Source organism: Lactuca saligna, chromosome 8, assembly GCF_052625555.1.
Source record: "Lactuca saligna cultivar CGN05327 chromosome 8, ASM5262555v1, whole genome shotgun sequence".
Taxonomy (NCBI): domain Eukaryota; kingdom Viridiplantae; phylum Streptophyta; class Magnoliopsida; order Asterales; family Asteraceae; genus Lactuca; species Lactuca saligna.
Genome location: NC_136424.1, coordinates 99,857,036 through 99,865,577, shown reverse-complemented (window position 1 = coordinate 99,865,577; position 8,542 = coordinate 99,857,036).

The following is an 8,542-nucleotide window of genomic DNA, read 5'->3' as shown; positions in this document are numbered from 1 at the left end:
TTTCATGAGACTTCAGGTGAGTTAGATTGCCCGTTAGAGGTAGAGATTGCTGACGATCGATCGGTGTGAGCATCGATGGTGTTTCGAGATTGTGTTCTGCGACTGTTTGAGGATCGTTACCTGGTAGACTTGGTTCCCATCCCGTTGCGTGGGAACAAGGTGATTATTGGTATGGATTGGTTGTACCCTAATGGGGCAGTGATAGATTGCGCGCAGCAGCTAGTGCGAGTCAGGACCCCAAGCGGGGGAGAGTTAGTGATTCATGGCGAACGGCCGCAGTGTGGACCCACTGTATGTTCAGCAGCGAGGGCTAGGCGCTACCTTCAGCAGGGATGCACGGGATATGTCGCGTATGTGATGGATACCCGGGAGGCGGGTAAGGCGACCATGAGCGAGGTCCCGGTGGTTCGAGATTTTGCAGATGTTTTCCCGGAGGAACTACCTGGGATACCTCCGGAGCGACAGGTGGAGTTCAGGATTGACTTCATTCCCGGTGCGGCTCCGATAGCCAAAGCACCGTATCGGTTGGCTCCTCCCGAGATGTAGGAGTTGTCTACGCAGCTGCAGGAGCTGCTAGACAAGGGATTTATTCGTCCGAGCAGTTCACCCTGGGGAGCCCCGATTCTGTTTGTAAGGAAGAAGGACGAGTCGCATCGGATGTGTATAGATTATCGGGAGCTGAACAAGGTAACGGTGAAGAACCGATACCCGCTTCCGAGGATTGATGACCTATTTGACCAGCTTCAGGGAGCATCTTGGTTCTCCAAGATTGACTTGCGTTCGGGCTATCATCAGATGAGGGTCAGGGAGGAGGATATGCAGAAGACCGCGTTTCGGACGCGCTATGGTCATTACGAGTTCGTGGTGATGCCGTTTGGGCTCACCAATGCTCCTGCCGCGTTCATGGACCTCATGAACCGCGTGTGTAGACCGATGCTGGATCGGTCTGTGATAGTGTTTATCGATGATATCTTGGTCTATTCCAAGACTCGGGAGGAACACGAGGAGCATCTGAGGGAGGTATTGGAGACCCTGAGGAGGGAGAGCTTGTATGCCAAGTTCTCCAAGTATGAGTTTTGGTTGCGCGAGGTGCAATTCCTTGGACACCTCATCAACCAGAACGGGATTCTGGTTGATCCGGCCAAGGTCGAGGCCGTGATGAGATGGGAGGTCCCGAAGTCTCCATCTGAGATTCGGAGCTTCCTGGGATTGGCAGGCTACTATCGGAGATTTATCCAAGATTTCTCCAAGATAGTCGTACCCCTGACACGACTGACGAAGAAAGCCGTGGTCTTTCGGTGGGGACCCGAGCAGCAGGCTGCGTTTGAGATGCTGAGATAGAAATTGTGTGAGGCGCCGATCCTAGCCCTGCCTGAGGGCGTAGAGGATTTTGTGGTTTACTGCGATGCGTCCATTTCGGGGTTGGGTGCAGTTCTGATGTAGAGGGGGCATGTCATTGCCTACGCTTCGCGGCAGCTCAAGCCTCACGAGGCGAACTACCCGACGCACGATTTGGAGTTGGGGGCGGTGGTCTTTGCCCTTAAGATTTGGCGACATTACCTCTACGGGGTTCGGTGTACCATCTACACGGACCACAAGAGTTTGAGGTACCTCATGGACCAGCCGAATCTGAATATGAGGCAGCGGCGGTGGTTGGACGTGGTGAAGGATTATGATTGCGAGATCATTTACCACCCGGGGAAGGCCAATGTGGTGGCCGATGCGCTTAGCCGCAAGACGGTGCCGATCAGGGACGTTTGCTTGAGGATGACCGTGGTGACTCCCCTATTGGAGCAGATTCGGGAGGCTCAACAGGAGACTATCAAGGAGGAGCATCGGAAGAGCGAGCGTGTGGTGGGTCAGGTTTCCTCCTTTGATTATGATGGCATAGGACTTTTGACACTACACCGTAGGGTGTGGGTGCCGTATCACGGTGGCGTGCATCAGATTTTGATGGAGGAGGCGCACAAGTCCCGATTTTCTATTCATCCCGGGGCGACGAAGATGTATAGGGATCTTCATCCGGATTACTGGTGGCCTTGCATGAAGCGGGATGTGGCATGGTACGTCGAGCGGTGTTTGACCTGCAGGAAGGTCAAGGCCGAACATCAGAGACTGCATGGCAAGATGCAGCCGTTGGACATCCCACTGTGGAAATGGGAAGATATCACGATGGATTTTATCACAAAGCTTCCCAGGACCGCACGTGGAGTGGATTCGATTTGGGTCATCGTGGATAGATTGACCAAGAGTGCTCACTTTATTCCAATCCAGGAGAGCATATCGGCCGAAAAATTGGCCGACATCTATATCAGGGAGATTGTGGCACGGCATGGAGTGCCAGTATCGGTAATCTCGGACAGGGATGTGCGTTTTACTTCCAGATTTTGGAAGAAATTTCATGACGAGTTGGGCACTCGTCTGCATTTCAGCACCGCCTTTCACCCGCAGACAGATGGTCAGAGTGAGCGGACCATCCAGACTTTGGAGGACATGTTGCGGGCGTGTGTGTTGGATTTCGGTGGTAGCTGGGATACCTATCTTCCCTTGGCTGAGTTCTCCTACAACAACAGCTATCACGCGAGTATTGACCGACCACCGTTCGAGATGTTGTATGGGCGGAAGTGCAGAACCCCGATATGTTGGGGTGAAGTTGGCCAGAGAGTCATGGGAAGCACCGAGGTGGTGCTAGAGACGACCGAGAGGATCCAGCAGGTTCGGAGCAGACTTCAGACTGCACAGAGTCGGCAGAAAAGCTACGCCGATAGGCATCGATCCGACTTGGAGTTCCAAGTCGTGGATATGGTTCTCCTGAAAGTGTCGCCTTGGAAAGGTGTCATTCGATTCAGGAAGCGGGGCAAGTTGGGCCCAAGATTCATCGGGCCGTTCAGGGTCGCAGCCCGGGTGGGCAAGGTGGCGTATAGGCTGGACCTGCCAGCCGAGCTCAGTCAGATCCACAGCACCTTTCATGTTTCGCAGCTGCGGAAGTGCCTGGTGTACGATTCAGCAGTAGTACCATTGGAGGATATTCAGGTTGATGACAACTTGAATTACATTGAGCGCCCAGTCGCAATACTTGACAGAAAGACAAAGGCTTTGATAAACAAAAGGGTAGAACTAGTAAAGGTGCAATGGCAGCACCGCAAGGGTTCGGAATGGACTTGGGAACCGATGGATGAGATGATGGAGCATTACCCCGAGCTGTTTCAGGACCGGGCAGCAGACTTCGAGGACGAAGTGTAAAATAAGTGGGGGAGATTTGTAGCACCTGGTTTCCGGTATGTGAATTTTATTTGAGCATTGCCCTATTTTAGCCTTGGACTCGGCGAGTCATAAGGTCCGACTCGCCGAGTAGGGACGAGACTCAGGACACGTTTAAGTGGGCGACTCGGCGAGTCCATATCCTGGACTCGGCAAGTCACCGCTGCTGGATGAAACCCTAAGTTTCAAGTGTTTGCACCCTATTTAAACCCTCATTCCGCCCCAACTCATCCCCATTCACCCCCCAGAACTCCCCAACATCGTTTTCCCTTAATTCCTTGAGAGATTGAAGTGCTCTTGGTGTGTTCTTGAAGGTTTTGAGGAGAAAGAGGTGTAGATCAAGAAGAGGAGAAGGAGATTAAGCATCTTTGTGTCATTTCAACATATTCCTTGAGGTATAGCTCGTTTCCCCTCTGTTTTCAAGCTTGTAATCCCTTTTTGCTTCATTGGAGTCCTTCTTGGGCTCTTCCCCAAGCTTGTTTGTGCTTTGTCGGTGATAATAAGTTGCTAGCCTTTAGATCTAGGCATGATTTAGTCCCTGGAGCTTGGATCTATTGCCTTTATGGGGTCATATTGCATGAAAGCCCTAGATCTACCTCTTTTGGTGCACTTTGAGCCTTAAAATCCATATTGGTGAATATCTACACGTAAAGTTGGAAACTTTACGTGTGAATTGTGTCCTAGAAGCCCAGATCTGTGAATGGCATGGACTGGAATCGAGCAAATCGGTGTATTTGATGGATGCATGGCTGCGACTCGGCGAGTCATATATGTGACTCGACGAGTCTGGTCGCGAGTCACTGAACTGGTCCCTTTAAGATGTATCGAGTTGAGCCGTGAGTCACAGGGGGTGACTCGGTGAGTTGGAAGCTGAACTCACTCATGATAGGACTCGGCGAGTCAATGCCCTGACTCGGCGAGTCCAAGGAAATCTTCATAGATCAAGAACAAACTCGGCGAGTTGTTCATACAACTCGGCGAGTCTTAGCATATGTGTTCTTCGGATGAAGATGAACTCGACGAGTTGTTCATACAACTCGGCGAGTAGGATGAAGGAGTTGAATGACAGTTTAGAAGATGAACTCGTCGAGTCATAGCCCAACTCGACGAGTAGAATCAGGGACCCAGGACAATAGTTTGCTAGGGACTCGGCGAGTGGAGATCCACTCGGCGAGTTGGGTCAACTAAAAGTTGACTTCGATTTGACTTAGGGCTAGACCAGGGGTAAAATGGTCTTTTTACCCAAAGGACAGTTAGCAGTCTATGATTAAGTATATTGTGGGAATTACAGCCGGGGAGTTTCCGGAGCAGCAGCAGTAGTAGTAGGTGATCAATTCCCACACAGACCAGCAGTTATTTCGAGGTGAGTTTCCTTCCAGTAGTAACGGGTCTAAGGCACCAAGGCCGGCCCGTATAGATGAGACGTTAGTATTATAGTGTGGGTCGAGCCTGTATCTATTAGTTGAGTTGATTGTGTTATATACAAGCATGATAGAACTGTTTACACTTGTTGTCTGTGCGATACTTGTGTGATATGAGTTGGCGGTTGAGTGTGGGCGGGGCCCGTATCTCTCCGAGAATGGAGTGTGGGCTAGGCCCGTATCTCCCAGGTAGCGAAGTGTGGGCGGGGCCCGAATCTTCACGAGTGTGGGCGGGGCCCGTATCTCTCAGAAAGTGAGGTGTGGGCGGGGCCCGTATCTTCACGAGTGTGGGCGAGGCCCGTATCTCCTAATTGCATGTTATATGTTAAATGCTTGTATGGTATGGGGTATTATGGGGGAGCTCACTAAGCTTTGTGCTTAAGGTTTCAGTTTTGGTTTCAGGTACCTCCTCAGCTAGGGGAAAGGAGTCGGCGCGGTAGCAGCATGTCACACACACACTCTTCGGTTTCCGCATTTACGAGATTCACTGGGATTGTACTCTGATATTTGATGGGATGTATGGTTTGACTTTTAAAACATGGTTTGCGATGTGTTATGGTGTGATCAAACAATGTTTTTATTTATTAATGTTTTCTAAAGTAATATTTTAAAATGAAATTTTTGGACATGAAAATTGGGTCGTTACAAATAATAAAGCCCTCGTTTTGCTATATGATGTGTTAAACTGTTATGTGATTTTTCTTGTATGGTGACTTGGAAAACTACGAGACAATACTTGGGATGAGTATGAGTAGGTGTGAAAGGTATTAGATGCATATACTACAGGAAGCACATGACTCACGCTTGGATTTGGGAAAGTCACAAGGTTACAAAGAAGCCAATAATTGAGTCTGTTTTATTCAAGCATGTCGTTACCATCTTTTCGGTAATGACTAAGAAGATTGTTGTTATTTTGAACCTAGTGGTCATATCAAATTGAGTCCGAATACAATGAGTATGTTACGTGGTTCAGAGAACCAAGTTTGATGTAGCATCTAACTTAAACCAAAAGATTGAAATGAAAGCTAACCCAGGGCGATCAGTAGAAGTATCGCGATGATTGTTAAAGAAGTTGGTAGCTAGAAATGCTACATATTGAAATGTGATTGTATCACATTAGAACGTGAAGGAAGGTATACTCTTTTTGGAGTTTGACTCTAAGAAACCTAAGTCTAAAGCGTTGCAACATACGATGATAGGTCATTAGAATATGAAACATACATCCATAGTAGTAATAAAATAACTTATCTCAAGTTCGTATCCAGTAAGGATCGAGATTGTGACTTGAAGGTCATAATTTGGAGTCTAGCCTGAGGTAGAGAGCAGGTGTACGATCGAGTACTGCTTACAGTCAATGAGTCTAAGAGATAGATTTGAAGGAATATAGAAGTTATAATTATTACCTAGGATGAAGAGATGACGTATGGAGTCATTATACGAGCCTTGTTTCGTTGATCATTCCGGGGCATAATCATCCTAAGGGGGAGATAATTGTAACGCCCGTAGATCTGGGCTAGTCAATTTAGAGGTAATAGCGGTCGAAAATGAGTTTTCGACAAAAGATTGTTTAGAATAAATAATCTTAACCAAGTTTTAGCATATGTCACAAGGTTTCCGTACATTAAAGAGCGTCGAAATCCGAGTTATAACGAAGAAGTTATGACCCGTCGAAGTTTCGCGACGGAACCGACACGGCACCGAGAAGCATAAATAGTGATTTTAAGATGGAGGACTTTTTAGCCATAATGATCTAAACGAAATTCATAGAATATGTTAAACCGAGAAAATCCATAAAAAGAACGCCTAAATCTGACTTCGTATGAAGAAGTTATGATTTTTCTAAGATTCAGCTTAGCAGTGCACGACCCGAAACTCAAAGCGGTTTTTGGCTTACGTGACTTAAATGAGAGTTGAAGATCTCATTAATAGGAACTTAACAGTAAAAAGACAGACGAAAACAGAGTTCGTATGAAGGAGTTACGAATTCTTCGCGGTCATTTAACAGTCTAAACGCCTCATACTGTTAAATTTAAGATCGGTCGAGAATTAGCCGACGGAGTCAAAATGAAAGTTGTAGATATTATTTTTACCTACGCGTGGATATAAAGAACGTCGAAAATGGAGGTCGTATGTCAAAGTTACGAATTTTAGAAGTCGGAAGTGTGTTGTGCAAAAATGGGTGATGTGGCACAATCTTGGCCATTGCTTTCTCCCCAAGGCTTGCCACTAGATAGTGACTTGTGGCACCAAGTTCAGCCATTTTCACCCTATAAATAGAACCTCTCCCACCCTCATTTTCTTCACACCTTTCTCATTCTTTCTTCTCTTTACTCTCTCTCTCTCTCTCTCTCTCTCTATAGAACCTCTCTCTAGCCCCGAAACCCACCGAAAAGCCTAGGGAACCTCCCTAGCACGAGGCGGAAGCCCCTGAGTGCTCGGCGGCTCCGAGAAGAAGAGCTTTTCCGCACGGGAATGCTGCTCCAAGGAAAGCCTGGTTTTCTACAAAACCAGTTGTAAGCGAGCTACACATACACTATTTTTAATATAACTTTTGTTTAATTATATTAACGTTATTAAGAACATATAATAAGTAATTGGCTATTATTATGGGTTATATAAGTATTATTTAACGGTTATATAATAATAATAATAGCTAGACTATTAATTAGTCTCGGTGAATAAAAGACTAAACTCTAGTGGTAATAATACTAGGTTTCGTCGAAGGAATTTTTTTTTTTTCAAGAAGTGAAGCGCTGTCTGAGTTCGGAATCACCACCTTTTCAAGTGAGTGCATAGTTACTTTTATATTACACATAGATATAAAGTATTTTATATAAATTACATGCTATGTGTGCATATTATCTGAGTACTTGTTGTCTATGCTAAATGAACGATTTTATACATGTTTTAAATGATTTAAATTGTATATGTATTTTATATCTACGATAATGTCGGGGTAAACATGGGTAGATATAATAGATGGAATATGAGTTGAGAGGTGTTATAGACCACGAAGTGAGGGTGAGAGGTGGACGATGTGAGAAGCCTTTTTCCCAAATGATGGCCCCGTCATTCAGCAGAGTATGGATGACAACCACGGACTATTCTAGACAGTCCATTGGAACACTAGCAGGCTCACAACTTGTAGGTGTTGTGAACGATGTGTTCACCCGGTGTACTCTAAACCCTGGTGATCATGCAGACTTGATGCATAAACCCTGGTGATTATGCCGACTTGATGCCTAAACCTTGGTGATCATGCAGACTTGATGCCTAAACCCGGGCGGCTATGCAGACTTAGTGCCCGTTGTGTAAACCGTGGCAACGATGGACTTTGTGCCGATTCCTTAGGATGATCCTTAGGAATGAATGAATGAGGAATAGCTGATTCTTAGGGTAGATCCTTAAGATTAAAGAAGATAATGGGGATGGGTAATTGGGTTGATTGTTTGATTGTTTAAACATAATAATTATATTATTGTGGGTTGAAAACCCTATGTACTCACCAGGTTTCCCAACCTGACCCACTCAGTTTATTTATATCACAGGTGTTGATATGGAGTCACATTACACTGAGAGATTAAAGAGATGTAGATCACTAGTGTAAATAAATGTAAGTTTTGTTTATGCTTATGTTTCTGTATTGATGATGACATCTCAAACGTTTTAAAATGAATAGAATACGTTTCTTCGAATGTATATTGATAACGTATTTATCGTATTTTTCTGGGAACAAATTCCGCAACATTTTTATGGAAGGAAGTACTCTGATTTTTATAAAGCATAAACAAAATCGGTCTTTTTTTTTACCCGTGAAAATGGGGATGTCACAGTTACACCTACATATGCTTGATAGTATC